This window comes from Pseudopipra pipra, chromosome 4, assembly GCF_036250125.1.
Source record: "Pseudopipra pipra isolate bDixPip1 chromosome 4, bDixPip1.hap1, whole genome shotgun sequence".
Classification (NCBI taxonomy): domain Eukaryota; kingdom Metazoa; phylum Chordata; class Aves; order Passeriformes; family Pipridae; genus Pseudopipra; species Pseudopipra pipra.
In genome coordinates, this window is record NC_087552.1 from 55639240 (window position 1) to 55665794 (window position 26555).

General features: G+C 36.2%; 1 long non-coding RNA gene across 1 annotated transcript in view; it reads left to right on the forward strand.

Annotated features, from left to right (window-relative positions):
• The first annotated feature begins 487 nt into the window (after positions 1-487).
• LOC135413877 (uncharacterized) overlaps positions 488-26555 on the forward strand; it is a 30255-nt gene continuing 4187 nt past the window's right edge. Inside the window, exon 1 of the long non-coding RNA XR_010430460.1 lies at positions 488-630. This is a non-coding gene — a long non-coding RNA (uncharacterized LOC135413877). The remainder of the gene's footprint in view (positions 631-26555) is intronic.

A 26555-nucleotide genomic window follows, 5' to 3' on the forward strand; every position in this document is an offset into this window, starting at 1 on the left:
TCAGGGAAATTCATGAAATATTTTCATACTAAGCTCAGTTTTGAAAATATTTAAGTTACATAGAAAAGAAAAATTAAATCCCGTTGATCTGGACCTGAAGTTCTTTCAGCATATATATTTTTGTTTGCGTTACATGATTTGTACTAAATTATTGTATTAACTTATATGTTCATAACAAAATATTTTTTGTGTTCACTCTCTATATAGCTAAATATATGTCAAAATACCTTTCAAGTTATGTTCTTATTATTTTTTTCTTCCTTAAAAGAGTGTGCTCCTAAGTACATAGCCTCTCCTACAGGCTGTGGTCAACGTGCAGTTTGCAAAGAAAACATGAAATGGCATAAAGCGGGATTTTATGACATTTGAGGATTCTCTAAATATCCCTGAGTTCTTTAAGAATTTAGTGTGTGCTGCATGGAAGGAAACACCAGTTATATCTGCAGAGATAACAGTGAAACTAACTGTTTCAATCTAACACTTGCAGCACCAAGGTTCCTGAATTCAATTCTTCTGTCAAGTCAGCACAGGACAGAATGTCATGACCCGTGTGAACAAAACTGAGACCGTCCTGCAACTGAGACAGATGGTTCAACCCTGATTGTGAGGAAACTACCAACTACTTATATGGTGAGTTGAAACAGCTTGTTGATCTGTGTGAAGTCTATCCTGAAAGAAAACATAAAATTGGCGACCCAGCTCTCTCTCCTTGTTACCACTAGAATCAACACAAGGAAAAGGTCTGGGGATTAGGGAGGCACTGCCAGTCTAGTTCAGCTTCTACTACATGTGGAATATCATTCTTACTTTGACCATAGGATACATTTTTCAAAACTACAGGCAAATAAAGCCCATGTCATGCCTCAATGAAGGCATTCCAGACCTTTAGAGCTGTTTTAGCTATATAGGCAAAAAACTGAAAGGTAGAAATCCAGAAAATGAAGCAAAATTTTGTTTTGAACAAAAAACAAGAAGTCTGAAAAGATGCATAAACAGAGATATGGAAGCTGAACTTGAATTATCAAGGGAAGAAGCTTGATGAGAAAGGACAAAGAATCCATAACTGCATTTCCCTCTGGAATGCAGAGGAGAAGAAAAGAGGACAATGTACTGAAAATAAATTGTAAGCTTCCATTATTTTTAAATTCATGTATGTTATATTACATTTAGAGAAAATGCAATTCCTCCTCTAATACCACATATATTTCAACTGACTATAAATTTTATTTAGGTTGGGGTAAATTGGTAATTTTATTTAAGTAAGGGGTGAATGTCACATCTATCATTATATTAAGAGTGCTGTCTCTAGTGTGCAGAAACATTCATCATTCAAATAGTGATTTTTTTTTTTATACAAATATATGGATATTTTTGTTATATATAAAAAAGGGTTACAATTCTTCATGTCCATTGTACACTCATTCTCTCCAAAACATCGAACATCTCAAGAGATCTTTACTTTTGACGGTCTTATCCTTTGTGCAACAAAACTTACTGATGACTCTTTGTCCCGAATAAGTGTTTTTGGCCGCTTCTGTATGCTATTTGATGACACCACAGATTTTTGTTCACATTTTAAAAATAGTTCTGATCATAATTTTCCATTGCATATGAATAAAATAACTACTAGGCTCTGTGTTCACACTACCAACAGAGTCCTCTTTGTGGTCTAGTAAATCTTGAGCCCTTGCAGAAACGTAGATGTTCAAAAGCATCTAAGGTAGTATTTTTCACCAGTTATTTTAAATGTTTTATTATTATTTTGTAAAATTCTGACAGCTTTCAGAAAGGCCTAATCCTTCAACATGCAGTTCTTAACTCAGAGGTTTGGATTCCATTTTTCAGGCTGGGCATAAACATCCACTAAAATGGCTAGCCTGTAAGTGCTAAATTTCCTGTTTGAGTCTTTCATAAATAAATATAGTTTACTTAAACATTCTTCTTTGCGTTTGTCATTCTTCCAGGTATTTAGACTTCAAGCTCTATACAGAGTATTTTCTTATTTTTCAGATCATAATGGTAGAAAACATTGGTGGTGTTTAACAGGACTAAAATCCATTTGGTGTTTTTCTTCTGCTTTCTGTAATGGAAATTTTCCACTCAGTTTCGCTGTCTAGTTAAATGGTTGTTGTATAAAGTACACCTATTACTTATTAGCGTTTTACCTGGATGCTACCTGACTACTGGCATAGTAGTATTCATATTTTGTAGCTATTCACTACTCTCTCTTAGAGGCACAGTACAAGTCACCTGCTACTTAAACCTCTGTGCTCAAAAGTAGTGGGAATAAGAGAGAACTTGTGTGCTCTCTAGAGAAAAGCATAAGTATTTTTCACTGATTGTATTGTAACATGAAAGCTGAAGTGGGGAATCTTGTAGATTATGTCTACTTTAGCAAGAAAGGCAGAACAGTCGGAATGGACTTGTAAATCAAAGCAGTTGTCCATAACATCCCCCATTATCACGTTTCATGTGGAATTACTTCAGGTTGTCTTCAGTCTGCTTTCATGAGCTGAATGGCATTAGTGTCTGGAGGTCATTGGGTGTACTTTTGGTGTGCATCTTCAGATTAGTTTCACTTGAAACTAATCCAGTTGTGCTCTGAGACTGTCCTATAAAGTGAATCAAAGCATGGTATATGGGGATGGTTAGCATTAAAAACACTCTCCTACTCCAGACTGAAACTGTAACATAGACATACTGTAAACCACTCTCTAAAACTAAAGGCAATTTCAAGGACTACAGCTATCTGAAGGTAATGGTAACTTCTTTAGATCATTGAATATTAAAACTGAAATAAAAGAGATTTCTCTTGTTGCATGGGCTACTTTTTTGTTATGGCTGTTAAGAAACAACCTATGGACCAAGAAGGCTGGGAGTGTTCAAGTCCAGGTTGATGAGGCTCTGAGCAACTTGATCTCATGGGTGGCACCCCTGCCCAGGACAGGGGAAGTAGATGATCTTTAAGGTCCCTTCCAACCCAAGTTTTTCTGTGATTTCATGTTTCTACAGTCTCATAGAGAATTTGTTCTAAAGCACAATTTATTAATACTAAAATATATCTCTTTTAAAGAAGATAATGTATTCACTGACATTTCTTGTACTCTGTGTTAAGTAATTTCCATTTTCAATATCACTTCTTAACGGTATTTCATCCATCACTTTGATTACAAACATCAACTTTTAAGTTCTTTTTCACTCAGAAGTATTTGAAGTCTTCTCTTATATTCAATATTAGATCTATAATGCTTAGAGCCTTGAAGCTCGAAATTTATGTGTTTTGTCTTAGGGACTTATTTGTCAATATTTAAAATTTATTATATTAATAATTATGGACTTTTTTTGGTCAAAACTCTTCAATGATTTTTAAAATAAGTTGGTTATCTAATTCCCTATTAAGCATACTTCTGAGTGCTTGTAATTATAATATGCACTTATGTCTATGTGGTTGACATTTGGGTTTTTTTTTTTTCTTTTTCTACATCAAACATATGTGCAGTTATTTGCTCATTAAGGAGGGGAAAAGCTTTACAATTTTGTGGTTAAATATCTATATTTTTAACTTACAAGGTCAATTCTTTTGATAAATATCTGACATTTTAGTGCAGATTTTATCATTTCTGTAATACAGCATTTCATTGTTAGATGTGAATATAACTGATTTTTTTTCAAAATAGACACCTATATAACTCTAGATTAAAAATATTCATAATTTTATCTTTTTACAGTATTTATGTTTATTTCATCTCAGTTTAATCTGTAAAGATGACAATCAGACAATTAACCAGATTTTATAGAAACATAGAGTCATAAAGGTTGGAGAAGACCTCTAAGATCAATGAGTTCAGCTGTTAGCCAAGCACCACCATGTTCACACCTGCTTTTAGTGATGAAGCACCTATAAACCTACTGAAACGAAATATGTATAATTCAAAACACGAATCTATCAAGCAATGAATGATGTATATAATGAAAAGGGTGTGTCTGAAGCTTCTGTGTCTGAAGCTTCTATTTCTGAATTATAGATTTCCTTTCCAAGACTTTTTCATTTTGGATTTATATTGAAGATTTCTGTCTCACATGCATATTCCCATCTGAATTCATCTTACTGATTTTAAAACTAATAGGAGAAGGGAGGATAGACTCATATATGCTTTATGAAATAGTGTAATAGCCAAAGAAATGGGATAAATTATTCTTTGGTCCTGTACCTCCAAAGCTTAAAGTAAACACCTAGACCACCTCAATATAGTGAGGAGGAGGGGCACTCGATTTTTTCCTTCCTATTATTTCTTATGCTAGTTTCATTTTCCTTTTGAAGACACATTACTACATATAAAAGTCATAGCACTAAAAAGAAAAGAATTAGGATTTCTAAGGTGGTACCTACAATGCTAAACTTTGGTTTTATCTCCTTAGGGTAAAATACACTTAAAACCTAATCTAAACAGTAGGATAAATATAGCAAATCTTGCTTATTATTCTAATTATTCCCAGGGCAGGACGTCTTCTCATTTATATCTGCTTTCCTCCACCCATTCATAATTTTGGTCCTTACAATATTCTGGACAGTGAAGTACATATTGCACATCAATAATATGATGGTTGCACAATAATAGACAGTCCTTGCATTGCCTACAAATGCAAAGGCAGCAATAATTTTTAAAAATAAAAACCACAAATTCATAAGAAGAGTATTTCTGATAGTCCTGTTTTCAGATGGCAGAGAGCTAATGCTCTTCTTAGTAGCTAATACAGTGCTGTATTTTAGATTTGGTATGAGAATAATGTTGACAATACACTGATGTTTTAATTCTTGCTAAGTAGGGCTTACTCTAAATCAAGGACTTAGTGTCTCATGTTCTGGTAGTGAGTAGATGCACAAGAAGCTGAGAGGGAGCATGGCCAGGACAGCTCACCCAAACTGACCGAAGGAATTTTCCATACCATGGAACATCATGCTCCATATATAACCTGCTGGGAGCCACTGACCACTGCTCAGAGATGGGCTGAGCATCAGTCTGTGGATAATGAGCAATTGCTTGATGATGAGGTGATTTACTTTAACAGACAATAGGTATCAAATGAGTATTATACACTCAGCTTGCCAAAACTTCTGCAATGCTGACGTGTCTCTAAGAAGTGGTGGTTCATTTAATGATATAAATGAAAAACGAAGCTTTACAAGTTACTGTTTAAAAATCAAAATGAAAAACCTATCAAAAGGTCTCTTTTTGCTAAACCATTTAAAAAAGAGTCAATGGCAGTTTGAATGTGCTCAAGTTATTATTGATATTATCAGTTGAATGTCTCTTAGCTCACCAATCTAAAGTACTTCAGTTTTTTATACAAGATCACTAGATTTTAAAATATACAGTTTTTAGTAGTAACCAATATAAAAGGAATTAAAGCATCTGACATTTCCATACCATTCATTCTTATAACAGGTCACTAATACAGAATAGCCCTCAGAAAGGAACTATTTTTATAGAAAAGATCTAATAGATAAAATAAAATGCACTAAATCTGTACAAGAAGGATATAGTAAAATTGCACACAGAAATTCAAGCATCTCTAAACTTGTCTGTTTCCATGGCAGCAAACAATTTGTATATTACCTAGTATTTTAGGCACTGAATTTTCTTTTTAATAATTTAGAAGTATTCAGAGACAATTTGAATCTGTTTTATTTTTGACAAAATAACTGATATATTTTATTTTGTTACATTATAAAATTTTTAAAAGGTTCCTATTAATTTAAACTTTCTCTTCTGATTTTGGGCTGTGAATTTTAGTTGCTTTTACCATTATAAGGAAATGGCACTAACACATTCACAGACTGCAAATTTAGAGTGAAATAAGTTATAGAAATACTTAATGTCATAGGAGACAGTGTGTCCAGAAACCAATAATGTTAATCACTATCAGAGACAGACATGAGAGCTCTGTTTTTTCATACCATTTCTAAAGCATAGTCAATGTTCAGCTCCAGAGAAGATAGAAAGGACAGTTCTTCTTCTTTACTTTAAATTGATTAAAAAATTGTAATGGGTTGGCCCTGGATGCCAGCTATTCACTAAAGCCACTCTCTCCCTCCCTCCTGCAACTGGACAGAGGAGAGAAAAAAACAGTGAAAGATTCATGAGTTAAGAGCTGGGAGAGGTCACTTACTGATCACCATCATGGGCAAAACAGACTCACTGTGGAGATATTAATTGAATTTATTATTAACGGGGTCAGAGAAAAAGAGTGAGAAATAAAATAATCTTTAAAATACCTTCCTCCCACCTCTCCTTCCTTCCCTATTTGTTCTACCTCCCCCCCCCCCAGTGGTGCAGGGGGACGGGGAATGGGGGTTACGGTCAGTTGTTGTTTCTGCTCAGAGAGAGTCCTTCCCCTGCTCCGGTGGGGTCCCTGCCACGGGAGACAGTCCTTCATGGATCTCCCCAGCATGAGATCATCCCATGGGCAACAGTTCTTCCCCAGCTGCTGTCCTGTGGGTCACTCCTCCATGAGGTGCATCCTTCATGAATGAGCTGTACCAACATGGGTCCCCCCCCAGGGGCCACAAGTCCCACCAGGGAAAAACCTAGTCCAGTGTGGGCTTCCCTCTCCATGGACTGCAGGTTCCAAGCAAGACCCTGCTCCATCATGGGCCTCCCACAGGGTCACAGCCTCCTTCAGATATCCACTTGCTCCAGCAAGGGCTCCTCCATGGGCTGCAGGTGGGTCTCTGCACCCCGATGGTCCTCCATGGGCTGCAGGGGCACAGCTGCTCCACCATGGTCTGCACCACGGGCTGCAGGGCCTCAGCTCCAGCACCTGGAGCACCTCCTGCCCCTCCTTCTGCACTGACCTTGGTGTCTACATTGTTGTTCACATGTTCTCACTCCACTTTTCCTGGCTTGAATTTTCATCTGTGCAACAACCTTCTGTTCTTAAATATGTTATCATGGAGATGTCACTGTTGCTCTTGGTTGGCTCAGCCTTGGCCTGGAGCTCTCTTGGCAGGAAGCCCATCCTGGAGCCAGCTGACATTGACTCCACCAAACAGGGGAACCTTCTAGTAGCTTTTAACAAAAGCCACCCCTGTAGCCCCCCCCCAAAAAAAATCTAGCCACAGAAACCCACTACAAAAATGCTTTGAGTAAAAGTAATATTTGGAAGCCGATTCATCTGCAGACTTTATGTGACGTACATTGTAGATTAATCTTCAATATGGAATGTCACTGCATATAGGTTGAACATAAATGTTATAAGAAAACCTAAGCCCATTATATATAGTGCATAGATCTAATATTTCAAAAAAGAAATACCTTTCCTATTCATTTTTTAAATCACCCTATGCTATAAAAAACCCCTGAAATCTAAGTAGAATCCAAATTTAGGTAAGGCCAATAGCAACAACATCCATATTGTTATGTTTCTAATAAATAAAAAGAACAGAATTAAACCAATATGTAGCATTGCTCTGTCGTATTTTCATAACCTGGTTCTTTCCAAGAATTAAAAGACCAAAAAAGGAATACAGATGAAATTTACCATAATCAGGGGATGTTCAGATTAGGTATTAGGAAAAAAAATTCACTGGAAGCACAGTTAGGCGTTGGAATAAGTTGCCCAGAGAGGTGGTGGAGGCACCATCTCTGGAAGTGTTCAAGAGGTATCTGGATGTGGCACTTGGGAATATGGTTTAAAGGTGATTATGGTGCTGCTGGGTTGACAGTTGGTCTAGATAATCTCGAAGGTCTCTTCCAACACTGATGATTCTGTGATGGTACAGAGAAGAGTAAGAGAAAAATACTAATAAAAGAAGGAATCAGAATAACAAAACCAAAGATCTGTACTAAAGTGGATCATGTTCCCAGGGCTTTTTTTCATGTTAGCAGAAGAATATTTCTTAAGAGGAAAACTGATTACGAAAAAAATAGAAACTGTTTATAGGAATTACCTGTTCTTGTTTCAGAACTGCCACTAGAGTTTGGAATTTTGCATCTTTAATGCTTTAAAGCTACATTTAAAAAACCAGAGAAAGATATTTGGTGAACACTGTATCCGGATTCACTTGATAGTTGAATTCAATAGGGATATGGAATTAATTTATAGTAACTATTGAAAATTAAACAAGCAAACAGGTTAGCAATCTTAGTTGCTTGACTTTCAGCTGATTTACAGTTGAAAATGAAACCTTCATATATTAAGATATAAAAGATAAATGTCGCGACGGAAAGCTCTAGACACCTCAATGTGAGAATCCAGGAACTTCGTTTATTGTAGATTGACAACAGCTTAATATACACTCTATAATAGGTTCATGAATATTACAGAAATTAGGCTCATTATTGGTGCTCAGTTAGGTGGTGATATCAACTGTCTTTCATTGTTTACACAGGTGGCTCGTTAAGTGTCTCTGTTTTGGTAATGCCTAGCTCCTGTTCTTCAGCTCAATTTAGAATACCCAAGGACGCTGCTGCTTTCTCATGGCCCTGCTATCTCAGACTTTCTCATGGGCCTAGTCAGACTGGTCTTATACTTTAGCAGCTCATCCATAGCCTTAGCCATGTTCATATGTCCTCTCATTTCTAACCAATCCTCTATAGATAAATATTAGCTTTTATAGGAAAAAGATCTTTTGCATATTTAGTGTTCACATTTTTCTTGTATTTTGCCTGGATAGTGTCATCATATGGCATCGTGTTCTTCTGTGAAACTATTTTCCTTGACAGGCATGAAACACTGTTCTTGGGGTCATCTCTGAAAGGTGTGTGCTCTGTAATATGTATTCAATGCATATATTTTGTTATCTTTTTTTTTTAATCACAGAGATTCTTCAATTTATGATAGGTCTAATAAATGCAGTTGTAAAATGATTAACAGTTAAATCCTGCTCAATTCCACTAAGTGCATCAATATTCAAGCATATGTCTGATTTTGCAGAATTTCTATCTTAAGTCAGACAATGATCACATTGTGATGGAGTGTCTGACTGATATGGGCATAATATGAGACAACTTTAAGGTTCTCCGTGTTTCCGTATTAGGAAATTTCTGGTGAAAATAATTAGTACATTATGTGACCTAATTTATGAGGACAATAGATTTCTTCAGTTTCTTTTATGTTTCAGAGAAGAGTAGGTTCTCTGAATTTCTTAAAAGAAATGTAGATACTCCCCATTATCCGCACCAAAGAGAATATTTGTGTTAAATTAGATGGTCATTCTTTTTAAGAAGTGTATTTATAGATAGATTCTACTATGGGAAGGAGTATTTTGAAAGCATCTAGGTGATGCGCTAAGTTTCACAGCAAAATGATATGCTTTATGTATTCCAACAGCAAACCAGAACAAGGATTTACTCTATTCCCCATGATTTTTTTCCCCATGATGTTGAAGGCCATAAAGTCTTCTAAATCCATATTGATCAGGAAGTAGAATTGCACACAGGGTTAAGATTAAGTCTTCTGCAAGATATGTGCCATGGATAAAATGTTGTTTTATTAAGTTGCAATTGTGCTAAGTGGATGAGATGTGTACAGCAGCATTACATGCTGAATGCCTCAATGTACTTGAGACCACCACCAAAGAATTCTAAGGCTTTAATTACAGCTCAGATATTTAGTTCAGCTACACTGAAACTGAATCACAGAATCACAGAATAGTTAGGGTTGGAAGGGACGTCTGGAGATGATCTAGTCCAACACCCCTGCCAAGGCAGAATCGTCTAGATCAGATGAAAGAGGAACATATCAAGGTGGGTTTTGAATGTCTCCAGAGAGACAGACTCCACAAACTCCCTGGACAGCCTGTTCCAGTGCTCTGCCACCCTCAATGTAAAGAAGTTCTTCCTCATGTTGAGATGGAACTTCTTCAGTTTGAGTTTATGGCCATTACACCTTGTCCTGTCACTGGGTGCCATTGAAAGAACTTGGCACCCTTTGACACAAAACTTTAAGATATTTATATGCATTGATGAGGTCCCCTCTCACTCTTCTTTTCTCTAAACTAAACAGACCCAGCTCCCACAGTCTCTCTTCATAAGAGATTCTCCAGACCCCTGATTGTCTTTGTGGCCCCTCGCTGGACTCTCTCCAGAACTGTGGAGACCAGAATTGAACACAATACTCCAGATGGGGACTCACTCGGGCAGAGTAGAGGGGGAGGATCACCTCTATAGATCTCCTGGCCACACTCTTCCTGGTGCACACAGGGATATCATCGGCCCTCCTGGCCACAAAGGCACACTGCTGGCTCATGGTCAACTTGTCATTCACCAAGACTCCCAGGTCCTTCTCTACAGACCTGTTCTCTAGTAGGTCAACCCCCAACCTGTACTGGTACATGGGAATTCCTCCCTAGTGCACTATACTACATTTACCTTTGTTGAAAAAGCATGTGAAACATCCATGCTTAGCCGGTATCGCAGACAGAAAATCATGCATTTATGAGATATTTGAGGATTATCTGATAGGTTATTTTGAGGATGTCAGTGAACACTCTGACTATGGTGAGTTGAACACCTACATGATTAGACAGGGAGTCAAGATCCTTATAGTCTATAATAATTTTGCACATAATCAGACATGAAAATCAAAATTAAAAAAATCAAGTTCATTTTTGTCTCAGTGGATTAAAGCAAATGGTCAAAGAAATTTCACCTTTTAATACCATTAATAAATGATTTACATGACTTAAGACAGGGAACTTGAGGGGGGAAAGATAATATCAGATCAATGAGAACAGACTTTTTCATTCATCATTTCTTCATCCATCCTGAGCAAATAACACTTTTAATTTATTATGATTACAGTGGTATATACACAGTTGCAGGTTTATGCAGGTTTATGCTATTTGAGCTCAGACTGGGGTTTTTTTACATGTTAAAAAGTATTTAATAAATAGTTACTTGTTCAACCTTTGAAACAGTTGATAAAGGAGTTGTAAAAGTTTCTATTAGCCATTTACTGAGATCACTCTCCACCTAGCGCCAACCTCCTTTCACGTAGTTATAGAGAGTAACAAGGCCACCTGAGACTCTGTTGTCTCCAGGTTAGACAACCCCAGCTCCTTCATCTGCTCCTTATAAGGCCTCTGCTCCAGACTCTTCACCAGCTCCTTTTTCTTTCTCTAGACTTGCTCCAGCCTCAATACTTTCTGGCAGTGAGGGGTCCAAAACTGAACACAGGATTTGAGGTGTGGACTCACCAGTGTCAAATACAAAGGGAAAATTGCTTCCCTAGTCCTGATGGCTGCACTATTTCTGATATAGTCGAGGATGCCACTGGCCTTGGCCACCTGGACACACTGCTGGCTCGTGTTCTTTCTGACAGGCAGTTTTCTAGGCACCCTGCCCCAAGCCTGAAGTGCCTGTGTGACCCAGGTGCAGGACCTGGTAATTTGCCATGTAGAGCCTCTTACTCTTGACCACAGCCCATCAATTCAGCCTATCCGGATCCCTCTGAAGAACTTTCCTACGTTCCAGCAGATCAACATTCCCACCCAACTTGGTGTTGTCTGCAAGCTGAGTAAGGGTGCACTCAATCATCTCATCCAGATCACCAATGAAGATATTAAATAGAACTGATCCTAATCCCTGGGGAATCAGAGATCTGGACTTGTGACTGGCCCCTCACTAGATTTAACTGGATTTAAGGCATTAAATCCAGTTAACTTAACTTTCTAACAATTTAAACTACACTGATCTGCAGCTCCTGGTACACCTAAAGTATTGATATGATTATATTTCCTTCAGCAAGATTCTTTTGGTGCCAGTATATCTACTACTGGTGATGCCATGCATATGAGACACATATTCTGCTGGATTTTCAAGCTACCTGTCCACAAATGCCAGTTTCAGACCATAACAAAGTCTGAATAAAGGAGAGATGAGTTCGAACCATTTATAATATATTTGGTGATCAATAGCCATATACTTAAATTACTGATGTAAGCAGTCCTTCTCAATTTGATTTCTGGAAAAAACTATTGACTTCCCAGTGACCTGACCTCATATCTGCTAAAACATTCTCAGACTTAGAAGAACTTCAGTCCCTTACCTATCAAACTCTGGAATGTCCTTCTTAATTCCAGTTCTTTCCAAGATGAAAGCTTGCTCTCCTGGCACTTCAGACTTTTTTTTGTTGTTTTTTTTTGGTTGTTGTTTTTTGTTTGTTTGTTTGTTTCTTGGGTTTTGGGGTTTTTTTGTAGCATGAATATGGGCATATTTGTTTGAGAAAAGTTCTATGATAAATACCCAATTCATCTTTCCTTTTATTTGCAACTGAAAACTATAGAATATAGTTTTTGTCTCTTAACAAAGACAGTTCATTCCTCAAGTAACTGTAATTCATTAACTTTATTGCCACATTGAATAATTAAGAAGCATTTCACTGGGTAGGGCTTTTAAATGTTAGGTATTGCAACACTAAATCTACATCTGCTTTCACCACTGAAGTCACTATATTTTTAAAGTAATCACTCAAGACGATGCCTATATGAAATGAAGTCATCATGATTTTTCAGACTTAACAGCCTGACAGAATACAGTGATCTGATACAAATTGCTGTAATAATCTTACTTTTTGTTTTAGTTGACATATCCTTATTTATAGTAATGAAATTTTGTCATCTATTTAACTAATACAATTAATTTTCCCTTGTCTTAAAGAAAACAGGCAGAAATTCTGGGTAAAAAAAAGAGTTTGTTTGCAATGTATATAAGGTGGGTTGTTTGTTGTTTTGGTATTTTTGTTTGTTTGTTTGTGTTGTTTTTTTTTTTGGTTGGTTGGGGTTTTTTTTTGTTTGTTTGTTTGTTTGTTTGTTTGTTTGTTTTTTCTTTATACCCTATACCTTATACTATAGGATTTGGGATTTGTCACTAGTACAGTGCACCATGATTTTTGTATTATTCTTCCTCACTGGTTTTGGGGTGGGGGGGGTATTATTTGACTTCTTTAAATGAATGAAGTGGTATTTTCCTCTTTATGAGCCAAACTCAGAGAAAGAGAAGAATCTTTCTGGACATAGACACATGCTTCTTTCCTCAAACATTTATATCATGCTATCTTATTTTTGTACGGTATGTTATAAACGAGACAGAGAACAAGTTGTTTAACAGTGTAACTGTCCTTAGAGAATACAGTATTCCATGAGATGATATAGATGGAATCTCTTTGGCCAGTTGAGGCCAGCTGTCCCAGCTCTGTCTCTCCCAACTTCTTGTGTGATCCTAGCTTCCTTGCTGGGGTATGACAGGCAGAAAGGGCCTTGATGCTGTGTAAGCACCACTCAGTAGTATTGAAAACATGCTGTGTTATCATCACTGCTTTGGACACAGGACATCTCTCCTCCTTAGCACCATTCAGGCTTCTATGAGGAAAGTTAGCTTCAACCCTGCCACATCCAGTACAATGTTATTTCAAATAACACAGTTTTCACATCACTGTTTTGCTGGAAATTCACAATAACACATTTGTGGTTTGAATTAGAGTAATAAATTTACAGCCAGATTTCCAGAGGAGTTTTCTGTGACACCTAAACAGGAAGCTGACCTCCCATATCAACAAATATGGCCTTAAGTGTTAAAGCTGATTATGAGTATTCATTTCTTCCAGTACCTATTTCTGCCCACACTGTTTCTAAAATTGAATGGGAAATAAGCAACCATATTTTAAAGTTACATTTAGAGAAAAATAAGCATATCAAAAAGTACTGTGCTATTAGATTATTGTCTGCATTTTAAATTTTTCCATATTTTTTAATAATCATAGCAACAAATGTAACATTTCAACAGCAAAGTGTGTCTCTTGCAGAGTCAAAGGAACAGTTTTTATTATAGCTTGATTTTTAAATTAATTCTGTACTTCATCATCATGTTCATTACATTGTCTTCTACAATGACCCAAAAAGTTGGACTGTTTTTTCCTGTGTTCACTGAATGAAGGGAACTTCAGAAAATATATGCTATGTCTAATAAGTCCAGTTAAACAATTGATTCTAAACCAAATACTCTTTTTTTCTGTGTGGAGGTAATAGGGATTTATAAAAAGTCTAAGCTTACTTCCAAAACTTATGGAAATTTACAATGTAGCTTATGAAAGTTAGTCTTAACTAGTGAATTTTCATTTCAATTTTTTACTGATAATTAAATGGGGCTTTAGACTCAAAAGCAGTGTCTTTCTGTTTCCAAATACTTTTTTTGTCTTATTTCCTTTAAAAAATGCAATTATGTGAATGGAATTAAAAATTACTTGCTGTTGTATTTCTCTTCCACTCCATTCAGTTCACAGTTCCATGTTGGTTTTTGGGTTTTTTTTCAGTTTCTCACATTTTCTCCACCAATTTCTCCCTGCTTCTTTTCTCCCTGCAACAACTTAACAATACTTTGTAAAATTGTTTAGATTTTCTTTGTGATACCTCTGGGATGGGGAAAAAATACTTCTTACAGCACAGTCAATGGAACTAAAGATGAAACTGATACAGCAGGTCTAGTTAAAACATTTTTCAAAATTAAATTAACAGACTTGTCTAAGCACTTGTAGTACTTTGCTCTATAATTACTGACAGGAGGTCCATCTTTGAGGATTGAGATCATTTCATGGCTCCCAGGAATGTAGAATCTGCAACAGCTGCAAAAGCAGCATTTGTAGCTTTTGGTGTGAGCAAGAAAGTCTCTTGTAGTTTTCAGTCTTTTTGTAGTTTCCAGTTCTTGCAGTTTTTTCTTCTCAGTCAAAACTCTGATTAACAGACTTTAACAGGTTTTGTGCACCAAGATGGGGTCATAGTTTCAGAAAGAATGATGTAGAACTGTCTGACTCCCTCGTGACTCTATGAAGGGAGATTCTGTGCTTTGATTGTCGCTAGACACTGTCATCGCCATTTAAATTGGCCTGTGTACCTTCTAAAGCAGTAGAACAGCTAACCTTTTGAATATTCTGAAATCATCATTTAAATTGGCCTACGTACCTTCCAAAGCAGTAGAACCTTTTGAATATTTTGAAGTAATATTGAAAACCTTTCTAATTTTTATACATTATTCTCATTCACTACGCACTGAAATCAGGGGATGAAAAGTGAGTTGCAACAGAACATACGTGTTTACGTGTGTGTCTGGGAATCAGAGGCTGCTCAGTGTTTGGAAGAGTGATGAATCAAGCCAACTTCAAACTTTAAAACATAACATTGCTCAATTCATTCACTGCTTGTGCTAATGGCTAGTTCTCATACTTTAACAATCCCTACCACTACACATACAAAACAGCCAATTCTCAAGTCACCTCCTAAACAATTGCCCCGACTGATTTGTACTGATAGCGCTCATGGCTGTAGTCCTTGATGATCACAATCCTGAAGGCTGAGGTTATGAGCTCAACAGTTCTTTGGCAAAAGAAGATGGAAATTTCTTTGTGTCTGGGTGGGCCCCTTGCATCATCAGAGATTGTGTGTTTCTGCGTGTCCTCCAGTTCACTTGACGTTATTTAGAAGGATGAACAGAAAATTTATGACAAGAAATTTCTTCCTTGGATTTCCTCTATGAGTTCAATTCAGATTCTTACTCCATTTTTATGATGAAGTTGCATGAGATGGCAAAGTTAACCTCACATATTGACACTACTCTAAGAAGGAGAAATCAGCTTCCCTCCCACTGCTCCAGCTTTCCCTATTATTCACCCTCATTCTTTTCCATCTGATTCCAGTTCATCTTTTGTTCTGACTTCAGTATTCTCTGGAACTACAATCTAGTTTTATTTTCTGATTTCTGTAGAACTTTGAAAAACATGTTTTTATTGTAAATTTTTTTAAAAACTATATTATTTTATTAGCCCCTCACTGTAGTCTTGTATGTTTTTAGGATTGCAGAATTAATTTCTTTCCAGTTGAGTTCTTTCTTACATTAACCATGTAGTCCAGCTGATAAGAATGTATGATAAGAAGCTCCTGGACAGAGCTGTTCAAGTTGATGAGAATGTAGAAGGCCATCAACCAGCTCTTAACTTCTAATGATTACCAGTCAGAGAAAGAAATATATATATAAATAGTGAACCGCAGCTCAAAGAAAAAAGCTGAGGTGTCATGACTATGGACTAAACAAATGGATGCTTTGTTCACTGAGATTGGGAGGAAATGCTGCAAAAATATATATGCATGTAAAATTAACTTTCTCGTCACAAAGATCCTACATACTAAGTTCCAGATGAAATCAATCACTTTTTGTGTGATGCTAGGAAAAGCATTTCTAGAGTACTACAGGAATTTAGTCTGTAGGAATGAGCACTGAAGGCTGAAAGCATACAGAAAATATTAACAGAAGTGAAATCAGTGGATTTTGAAAAGTGGTTATTCCACTTTACTTGGTAATCATTAGATTGCATCTAGAATACAACATCTCGTTTTTGGCCTTGCAATGCAAGAAAAACATTGACAGACTGTGGTAAATTCAGCAAAGGGCCACCAGAATAGTCAGGGGTTGATGTCTGTGAGGAGAATCTGAGGAAGTTTAGGTTTTTCAGCCTGGAGAGGACAACTTCAGTTTGCTGAGTAGCAGCCTTCCTGAGGATGACTGAACACCTGCCATGGGAAGCAATGTTTTCCTTTGTTTTCATGCACTGCTTTTGCTTTCCCTATCAAATTGTCTTTTGCTACACCCTTGAGTTTTCTAGCTTTTACCCTTCTGATTCTCTCCCTGATCCCACAGGTGGGGGAGAGAGGAAGCATCTGCATGGTGCTTGTTTCCTGGCTGGGGTTAAACCCCAACAACTGGTGATGAATTGTCAGATTATGATTGAAAGAGATACAAAGAGAAATGTCTTCATTTAAAGTATACTTAAACATTGGACCAGGTCCTCCAGGTAGACTTCACAGTCTCTGTGCTTGACAGTTTTCAAAACCCAGTTGGACTAATCCCATTGTTTCAGTGTTGATTTTGTGGTGAATAGGACCCCAGGCTAGATGATCAATGAATGATCCTATGATACTAATTTCATTTGTGCTCTCTTACATATCTTTTAACACCTGTATGTGACTGTTTTCAGAAAGCAAATCAATGGCATTCACGAATTTTCTGGATGAGAAGTTTGTCTGTATATCACAGGTAAAAACAACTACTTTCCTTTAAAACTTCCATGGCTTTCTAATGAGTATTATATCAAGACTTTGGAACATACTGTTTCCACCTGCAGAGTGACCCCTTGAACCATGTTGAGATTCACTTTTACAGCTTACTAGAGGGAAAAAATTCAGTTGCTGAACTACCAACATGTGTAGCTGAAGCTGTTTGGCTCTTCATCTTTTGTTTTCCTATACAGATTCCTATTTGGCCTGACAGGCCGCTTAGCCTGTTAGAGCTGAAGTCACCACAGCAAGAGACCATGTGAATATAATTTGTTTCTTGCTGGATGTGCAGTTCCTATTAGCAGAACATTGGTTCCTGTGCATTCAGCAAGTGAAAAATAGATTTTTTTTTACTTCATGTTCAATCAATAATATTATGGATTAACTACTCTCTTGAAATATTTATCGAGAAAATCCAGCTGCCTGCCTATTAATGAGAACCATTTTCATTATTTGTATTTGCAGTTTTTGATCAATGTCAGACAAATCAAATTACTGTGTGAAAATGGTTTGATTAAAGCAAAATTAAAATTAAAAATCTAAACAGTTTATAGCAGTGGATTTTTATTTCATTTCATAATGTGAATCTTACCTAGATACTACAGCACAATACTCATTTGATAAGATTTTTCTTTCATCTCTGTGACTACCAATTATGCTACTTTCCTTCAATGCACTTTATGCTCAGTAAAAATTGTTATGACTTGAAATTATATAGAATCACTAGTAAGACAACTAAAGGAGAATATATGTTTATTTAACACATCTTCCAGCATCCTGGAAAATTAAAGAGAATTTTAAAGTGAAACACTATAGCACAACACTTGGCAAGGCATACACTTCCACAGACAGGTGGATTAAGCATTGATGAATTTGGAAACAGTTGGAAAGGACTATATAAAAAGATTCCCATCAAGTTATTTCACTATAATTCCATAATTTGTTGTCTGAACATTATGATATGATTTGAAATGTGGCTGGATAATTAAACCAAAGATGTTGTTTAGATTTGGTTTTGGTTTTGTTTTTTCCTATTCCATAGTATGTATTGGACAGAATGTATATGTTACTGTACTTGTTTTGGTAGTTTGTATTCAGAGTACAAAGGACAAAATTCATCACCTGAGTTTCTTTGCAACAAACAAACCTATCATGATGAGTTTCCAAAACTAAGTTATGAAGATTATGAAGATTATATCAGTAGTTCTTGCTTCTCTTTCTTCAGTAGGACTCCCTTCTATGTTTTAATATGTGAAGGTTTGGAAAAATACCTTTCTGCCCTGGGGCTGGTGATAGGCTGCACCAGGGATGGTGTTTTTGATACTAGGCCAATTAAAAACTTGGTGCGCCCTGCAGAAATTACATACTCACAGACCCAGAAGAGAAGAGGTTAATTTTAATTGCATAGCTGGAAGAGAAGCCGTCATGCCCTAAAAACGCCACGTGTTAGCAGGGTTGGGGGGCCTTTGCCCCCAGCTCCTGGTCGGGGGGCCCAGGAGCAACACAGCCACTGAGTGAAGCCCCCCTGAAGCTGGTGACCGAGGGGGATCCCAAAAGATTGGGAAGACCCCCTGGGTTGCATCTTCTTCCCCCCCCCTCACAGTGGGGGGGAGAAAAACGGTGGCACGGTGCCCGATTGGCCAGCCAGAGGGCTGCAACCGGTTGGCAGACACAGCACTGGAGCAGAGACAGCACGAGTCGAGGGGTGGCCGGAGCGGGTCAGGCTGATTCTCCATGAGCCATGACCCTTGGAGAGGTGGCTACAGCACACAGCCATGGAGTGGCCCGGGAAGGGGTGAAGCAGCAGCTAGGACCCTGAGGCAGAGGCAACCACAGAGCAAATCCCTCCGAGATCGCACAGCAGCTCGGAGCAGAGAGGCCCCTGTGAAGGATATTGAGGTGCCGGAGCAGGTCCAGAGAAGAGCAACAAGGCTGGTGAAGGGACTCAAACACAAGTCCTATGAGGAGAGGCTGAGGGAGCTGGAGTTGTTTAACCTGGAGAAGAGGAGGCTCAAGGGAGACCTCATCACTCTCTACAACTCCCTGAAAGGAGGTTGTAGCCAGGTGGGGGTTGGTCTCTTCTCCCAGGCAGCTATCAGCAAGACAAGAGGGCATGGTCTTAAGCTGTGCCAGGGGAGGTTTAGGTTAGATATTGCAAAGAAATTCTTTACAGAGAAGGTAATCAGACATTGGAATGGGATGCCCAGGGAATTGGTGGATTCTCTGTCCCTGGAGGTTTTAAGATGAGACTGGATGTGGCACTTAGTGCCATGGTCTAGTAACCGCTGTGGTAGTGGATCAAGGGTTGGACTTGATGATCTCAGAGATCTTTTCCAACCTGGCTGATTCTATGATTCTATATGTTGCTACATAAATGGAACAGAAGTTTTAAAATGAGTACAATGGTAAACAGTGAATACAATGATTAAATAGCAAAAAAGCAAATGCAAAAAGCATGACATTTTCTAGGAAATCTAAGTACAAAATCTAAATATAATTTTGATAATATTAAAAGCAGTCCTTTGAATTATGCATTTCCCAATTAAAGTCCATGGCAACAAACATAAAATGATGCAGTATAAAACCAGAATAGAAAATTACTTTCTTGGATAGCAAGATTAACATTATCATTTGATTAGCAAATGCCCAATACTATTTTGGATGAGATTAGTTTCCCTTTAATTACCCATGTGTTCACAATTTAAGGTACTTTATTACATGCACATTTCTAGCCACATCTATCTCTCCTATTACACCTTTTCAATTACAATGAAAGTAGTATAAAATTACATTATTATATTCACATTTTAATTTTTACTATAACTATTAATCTTTTCTTAGCCTTTAACCAGCTGGATGAGTATGATGGCATAGGATTTTTCTCCTCCAAGCAATCCTTCTCTTCTGACAAGAACCTTTTGTTCTTTTTTGGGGAATGATGGTCAAAACCACTTTAGAATCCATCACACATTTATATGTGTATTTCAAGGTAGAGGTATGTTTATTATTTAACAACTTTCAGTGGGTTTTGAATACGTTAAGCTTAGTTCCGTTTTTTATCAAATCAGAACTCAGTAGACATTTCAAATGTGATACATAAAAATTAATGCAATCATTTGGAAAATATACAGTAATGTTAAGACACTAGGAGTATCATATGATGGGCAACACAGGACACATTCAGCTTCTTGAATTATGTCTGATTCATAACCTCTTTATATATCACATTCCTTCCATTAGACTTGTGAAAATTTTAGATTTTTGAATAAAACTTTCTATCAACTCTTTCATGGAAATATTCTAATATTCTTTAGGTAACTTTAAAGCACTTTATTACAATGGAACTGAATTTATTTGTGAAATATTGCTTTGTCAAAACAGGTTCACCAAGAAACTAGATGGTTGATTCTTACTGAAATGAGATCATAATGTTTAAACTGTTAGTAGTTTTGATACCACAAGCAGTTCAAACACAGAAAAATGCCTTGGCATCTTTAGAACAGGTGAACTTTAATGGATGTTTACATACCTAAATAGAAAATAGGTGACTAATTAACCTTCACCTAGCCATAGATGTCCAAATCCTGATCACTTATTATCTTATATCTGTGGTAATTTTCACCTCAGATCATGCCCTCACAGCCTCTGGGCATGTAGGCAGTCTCATTAGACCTGGGAGCTGAAAACAAGAAGAAACGGAGCCTTAATTTGTAGTTGGAGGTAGTCCCATTGCATATACTTCATCAGCACTGAAAATTAATGCTAAGCAGTGCTGGATTTAATTAACTGCCTTGGCCAGTAATCTTTCTGTTCATCGTCTAAATACATAAATATTACTTACTGATTAGAGGAATCCCCTGCTAATGTAATCTAAATAATATGATTTCTTCAGTATAAGGGGAAAATCTCTGAGAAAATCTCTGGCTTTCTCTTTGGCAGCAGTTCCACATTGTAGAAATAACAACATATTTACTGAGACTGTGATTGTCTGTACAGCCCCCATAGCACTTAACTCTCAGACCCATGTTCCTTGTCCAGCGAATATTTAGAACAGAGGGCACCAGACAGGCAAACAGAAAATAAGTTGTCCTAGAATTGTTAATAGCCTGTGATTAAGGCTGAATATAAACCTGAACAAAACCTGAGCCTACATGTTAATCTCATCTCTTCGTGAATGTTCCACCTACAGACTAACTGGTTTTTTATTCTGACGCATAACAGTAATCTTTAAAAATCTTGAGTACTTGTGTGGAATTGCAGAAAAAACCCCATGCACACCAATAAAAATGTAAAAACTAGTTAGCCAAATTTGATATTTTTTTTTAACTTGGCTTCTAAATTCAAGTAGATAACTAAAAGTGTAGAAACTAACAAAATCTTTAGACTCTTGTGAACAATAACAGAAAATGAGATAAATGTTTATCAGATTCAGTAGTTTGCTAGATTATAGTATGCCCAGCCAAAAAGGTTTTCCATTTGTTTTCTTCATGGCCATATCAGAAAATTAGATATGAGATGCAGTCTTCTAGGTTAGGAAAACTAGCATATACTATTTATTTTGCTTATTATCAATAGATCATGCAAAATTCTCTCTTATATGACTTAACTTCCAGTAAAAAAAATAATCAGTACTTTGGTTCAAGGACATCAGACATTTTTCTGTTTAAACCTTGATACTATATTATACAGTATTTCATATGTACTGATAATGAAGATAATGAAGAATCTAGAGAAAAAGTCCTTGGGTTTTTTTGTTCTTATTTGTTTGTTTATTTGTTTGTTTTATTTTTAGAATTGAAGTGTGCAGTCTTTCTACATAGTCAAAAGATAGGAAATCATTTGGAAGGTTATCATATCATAGAATAACCACTGAAAGTGTGAGTCAGGTTGGTTGTTTCCTCACAAGAGACTAATATACAAGCAGATGAGGACATCATAGTGCTACGAGTACCTTGGGTGGAAACTCTTTTACAGCTTATTCTTTCAGAGTTGTCATATGCAGATGTATCCTGAACTTGGAGACCAAGTGACTGTAAAAGAAGGGGAAATACATCGTAGCAACCCTTCGATAAGTAAAGTAGCCAAACATTCTCCTTCCTTCCTTCCACTCTGAAGGCATCAGTTGCCACAGGAAGACAATAATAAATTAGCTTATATTCAGTATCTTAGACAAGCTTTCAATGCATTCAGCACTAACTTTATTTGCTTATCTTCAAATACAATTTACTGGTGCAGTTAATCTGAAAAAATATATAATTCTTTTTAATATTTTTTGAATTAAATAGCACAATAAAATCTGTTCCTCCCCTTGATAATCTCTGAGATAGTCTTTCATCCATGTTTCAGATATCCTCTGTTCTTTTAACATGCCTATACTTCTTGTCTTTTCATTTGAGCATGAAAAACTAATTTGCTTCCTGCTATTAGACTGAATATAATTTGTCAGAATAATCCAGTGTATCACTTAGTTACACTGCCCCTGTTGCCTCCTTGCAGATTAACTATGGATCTGGTAGATTAATTGTTCTTGATGGAAAGTCAGAACAAACCCATTTCCTATGCTATTCTTCTATGAAGTTAAGCCTCAGTGATTCTACTTTCCTTGTATTCTGTCAGTTTTCTTGTTTTTCTGTCTCACTGTATAAAAGAGTTTCTTGTTGTATAAAAGTACTGAAGATTTTGAAGTATGATGTCCAAATTAGGGTCAATAAAATAAAGCTCTCCACTACATAGACAGCTAGAACATAAGAACATATGTCTAAGATCCCCACAAAGGGTCACTGAAAGCAGAACTTTCACCTTTAATGGTGTAGTTTTTTCAGTCTTATGAATCATGCTTAGAACTTGGTTGCTTACTCCAAAAATCTCCAGCATGGGCAAGTATAATGCCTGATCATATGTACTTCCAAGTACATATGATTCTTCAGTGGTGATATAATAATATTCTGTGAAAACACTTTATTTATCAGAAATTCTGCCTTCTTAGTGTCATTTCAGTCAAATCATACATCTTAACTTGAAGTCCTGTCAGAATGGCCAAGTACTGCAAAAAAAAAAAGTGACATAAAGTAATAATAATAAGGAAAACTAAATTAAAGAGGTCTCAGTAGGAGATTTAGTAGTACTCACTAGCAGAAGTGGTATCCCCATACCTAGCCTGAAATTTGGTATTTGATGCTTCTTGTTTACATCATAAGAGCTTCACAAGTAATGTTTGTAAAAGTGTTCAAGATAATCTAATTTTTGCATGTTGAATTCACTGTGCTGCTATTAAAAGCTTTTACTTTCACCATCTTATTTTTAAAATCTTGAAAGAAAAAAAGTGCATAAGAATAAAGTGTATGAAGTATGCTAAGAAGTTGCCACCTTCATCTAGTAAAGTGATTTAAATGTTATCCAGCTTTCCCTAACTCTACATGTTTTCATACATGAAAATAATATATTTTTTCTTAAAAGAAAAGGAAAAGAAGGGAAGAGTGCATAAGACTAGCTTTCCTAAACTTAACTTCTCTAAGATAAAAATGAAATTAGTAATTCCTTTTTAGTTGGATAACTTCCCCCTTGAATGAAGTTACATTATTCCTATCTAAACTTTGTAGTATTGACACAATCAGAATAATTAAAAAAAAATTAATCATCTTAAAATCAGAAAAATTAAAAAAGTAATTTCTTAGGATATTCAGTTGCACATACTAATTTGGTTTAAAAGTTCTTTAATTTTTAGCTGAAAAAATAACCTATTTGCTTGAAGCTACTCAGTGATGGAGAGCATTTGGACTAAAAGAATCTAGTGACAACTCTATAATTTGTATCATTTTAAATAGCAAGCTGAATTTAGCAAGGCAGCTTTTTTAAAAGTGTGTAACAGTATGCAAGAGACTGAAACAAATGAAGATTAAGTCTTATATTTAGATAAATGTGAAAACCAGATATTAACAGATAAGTTATATTTATTTCTCCAAATAAAAATAATCTGATTTCATACCGTGTATCATACTGTGAATTCAAAATGAATCTTTATTATCATCTAATAAATATCGGGGCTTTTATTTGAACTTTTTTTTTACGGATACTTACATGAACATATAACATGTCCTGATACTTGAAAGATATTTACTGCAGACATACTATCTTTCAGAAATTTTATCGAGTTTTGCTAAAAAGCTTCCACCTAGCCTCGCTCCTCTTCTGGGTTTTTTTTCTTATGCATGAGAATAATATTCTAAATTTAATAGTCTGCTCTGGAATTCCCTTTAATTTTTCAATTAATTCTATAAGCTGATACAGCACAAATATGTCTGAAACAGTAAATTTCCTTTATTTTGATCTTTCTCATCCTGTGACATATCCTAATATAGCAGGTCCAAAATGGCTTTAGAAAAATGTAGACATAGCATTTTCCAATATTGCCAAGTTTTACTTCTGTGCTCTCTGCTCATAAGGACAGATGAATTTTGGCATATTGCTATGCAAATATGCAAACGTAACCTCAATACCAAAGCTACTTGTACATTTGGCCAGCTGAATCTGTGCTCATGTCTAGTCGTGCCCGCAGGCACCTGTGTGCCTGTGTGGGTTTTAGCTTTTATCTTCAAATTATCTAACTCTTCAGTGGGATTGTGTCTTATTTTAATGTTCCCCTGGAGTCTATATACATTTATGGAATAAAAATGTAAGTCTATATGTATTACAAAATGCACTGCAAACAGTCTTAACCAGCTTTGTCTGAATAAATTTATTATGCATATTCCTGACTTCATCTTTCAGAAAGCCCTTTCAGGACCTGCAAACTGGTTATAGGCAAGCAATGAAATTGTCAGGTCTAACAAGTTAATTCATTTCAACTCCTTTGCTCCAACTACCTGTATACCTAAGCTAAGCCTAAGACAAATTCAAGCTAGATTGCTCAGTGAAATTTAATAAGCTGTCTGAAGTTTATCATAAAATAACATGGACAATTAGCACAGAACAGTTTGTGCAGGGTAATTTCATACTCTAGCATGTCCTACAGTAAATTACATGTGCATTCAGATGCAGAAATATTCTTTGACTGCAAAGCACCTAAGGTTTTGAATTTTTTTTGAATTAAAACATCCAGATCACAGTGTTCATTCTGATGACCAAGAAGAGCAAGTTTATTCCTGTAGCTCTCTTAAGGTTACAAAATCACAGAATCACAAAATCACAAAATGATTGATGTCAGAAGGGACTTCTGGAGGTCATCTGGTCCAACATACTTGCTCAAGAAGGGACACCAGGAGCAGGTTACCCAATACCATGTCCAGGCATCTTTTGAATATCTCCAAGGAGGGAGGTTTCATAACCTTTATGGGCAACCTGTGTCCGTTTTCAGTCACCCTCATAGTAAAAAAGTGTTTCCTTACATTCAGAGGGAATCTCTTGTGTTTCAGTTCCTGTCCATTGCTTCTGGTTCTGTTAGTGCTGAACTGTTAAACAAAGGTGCTGCAGATCCATATGTCCTGAAGAACATTGTCATGTCCTTTAGGATACAATTTAAAATGTAGAAGTTGAGCCACTTCCTGGTTTTCATACTAAGAACATATCACGAGATTATTTTAAGCTGTATTTAAATGCACATTTAAAATGCATTGAAGCTAAGAAATGACATACATGTATCTCTTCTATTTCATATCACAAAGACATAAGACACTTGACCGATTGAAGTAGGAAAAACTTAACTGCATATTTTTTCTTCTCCTATTCATTTAAACTCAAGCTCAATTTTGCATGACAGTTAAGAACAAAATGATTACAGTTTTAGAAAATGTTTTGCATCATCTGGAAAACTAAGAACAATATTTCAGTGATCCACTTTTCCAGTTTCTCTTATGTAGGTTTCTATTGATTCTTGTCCATTAGTATCTGTCTGTTTTCTTCCTTGTCAATGAATAAAGTAAAATGAAGTCATTAGCATGCATACCATAATTTAATATCAATTGATGATATGTTTGTTTCATACACTGCAAAAAATGAAAAAAACATGATAATGCTATGGTTGTTGAAGTCTCTAAAAATAAGAATATTTGCATAAAGCAAATAAGTTGTGCTACATACTGGTTTTTTTATTGTGTTTTTCGAAGATCTGGATATGCCATATATTAATAGGTAGATTCCTATAAGTTAAGAAATGTGTATAAAGACCAAAGCCCCACATTTTCTGATTACATCTATTTAATTGCACACTGAATGATCATGTTGAATTCAAGAGACAAGCAGAGTGTCAGAAGGTACCTGAACAAGTTCAGTATAATATATTCTACTTTTTATGTTTAAAATATTCAGTCCTAAAGTAAATTAATTGCCTCACTTGAAACATAAGTTAACAAAAATATAACTTCAGCCTATGTTAACATTCTTTGCTACCTATAGTAATATTATTTGTTGTTTAAATTCACCTCTATTGTATTTCTTCATTGAGACTATCCTTACT